The sequence below is a fragment of the Cyprinodon variegatus genome, unplaced genomic scaffold (genome assembly GCF_000732505.1).
Source record: "Cyprinodon variegatus isolate N-32 unplaced genomic scaffold, C_variegatus-1.0 Scaffold1976, whole genome shotgun sequence".
Lineage (NCBI taxonomy): Eukaryota > Metazoa > Chordata > Actinopteri > Cyprinodontiformes > Cyprinodontidae > Cyprinodon > Cyprinodon variegatus.
This window is the reverse complement of record NW_015152429.1, coordinates 31,027-32,357: the sequence shown is the minus strand read 5'-3', so window position 1 is coordinate 32,357 and position 1,331 is coordinate 31,027. Positions and strand designations below refer to the sequence as shown.

The window sequence follows — 1,331 nt, the reverse complement described above, 5'->3', positions numbered from 1 at the left end:
TAAGCTCACTTAGCTGATTGCTCCTTCCTGTGTTTCCAAAAAGGCCAAAGTAAATAACCCAGTCCTTCTTTTCAATGTAGACAAGCCATGATCTGCTTATCTGTTCTCCATTTTTCATTTGGATGAAATAATAGCTGCATGAATCATGATAGCGGACAAGATAGAGGAGAGCAGGAGGTGGGGTTACCAATCTACTGGCTCTGGAGAGCAGAGTTCGCTGCTTTTAGATGTTGTCTCCAAAGTCTCTAGTAGCAGAAAAAATGGCTAGTTTTGGCACTAGGCACTTTTTTCTAAATAAAAGTGTTAGAGGGGACTAAAGAATCACTAAATATAGAGACAAAAGCTCTATGTTTGCAACACTGCTCTTCGCATTGTTTTCAAATGGTTTGCTGCTGTCTGTTTGGACCTTTCTGAACATGTGCTGCAAATGGACTGATCCAATATGGTGGACACTGAAGGGGGGGCTGAAACACACTTAATATTATAAGGATTTTTATCAAAAACATAATTAATGTGCACAAATAAGGAATAGTTGTATTAACCATACATGTAAACAGAGTTTTATGGGGCCCCCAGGAACTTCGGGCCCTAGGCAACAGCCTAGTATTGCCTAATGGTAAATCCCCCTCTGGTTGCAGTAAGTATTTGGATAGTTAGCATAAGTATTACTATATTCAATATTTGTTGTAAGCTGCTATATGAAGCTGAAGATCATGTTTTGGACATCAAGATCCAGCAAATGAGTTTGAAGTTGGTAAATTTAAATCGAGATTTGCCCTGCTGGAACCCATAGCACTAACCAACAGGCTGGGGTCACTCAGCTGGTTCGGCTGTTTGTCAGAACCCACTGATACCATCCTTAGCTGTCTCTGTTCAGTCTGAATGGAGGCCCAGAGAGGAACAGCAGCAGCTTCATGACCACATCTTTATAGTGTGGAGAGTTAGAGATGGTGATCTAACCTTGGAACTTTGCTCTGGCTCTCATGTTCTCCACTCAGTGTGCTTTTAGAGGGAGGGACTCTGTCCTTTCTGTCTCCATGGCGATCCATGCTGCTGAATTTACATCCACATCAGCTCACAAACACTTTCTTCCTTCACCTGCAGATGAAAAACAAATGATTTATCCGAACATCAACTCTGACCTTTCTTTACATCATTAGTGCTGGATAACGATCAGCTGCTCCTTCTTGGGTTGAGCCTTGTTCTCTACTTCATATCAGCTGAATGCAGCCAGACAGCAAAGTGAGAAAAGAGGTAGCTGCCATCAGCTGCTGTACCTCTGTCAGTCCACTAGAAGGAGCCATCAAGCAACATGTCCACCCACTGGCACT

At 42.7% G+C, this 1,331-nt stretch overlaps 1 protein-coding gene across 1 annotated transcript in view; it reads right to left on the bottom strand.

Moving 5' to 3' along the window:
• Positions 1-1,331, bottom strand: part of drc7 (dynein regulatory complex subunit 7) — a 27,362-nt gene that overhangs the window by 10,714 nt on the left and 15,317 nt on the right. The gene's annotated exons all lie outside the window — the stretch shown is intronic.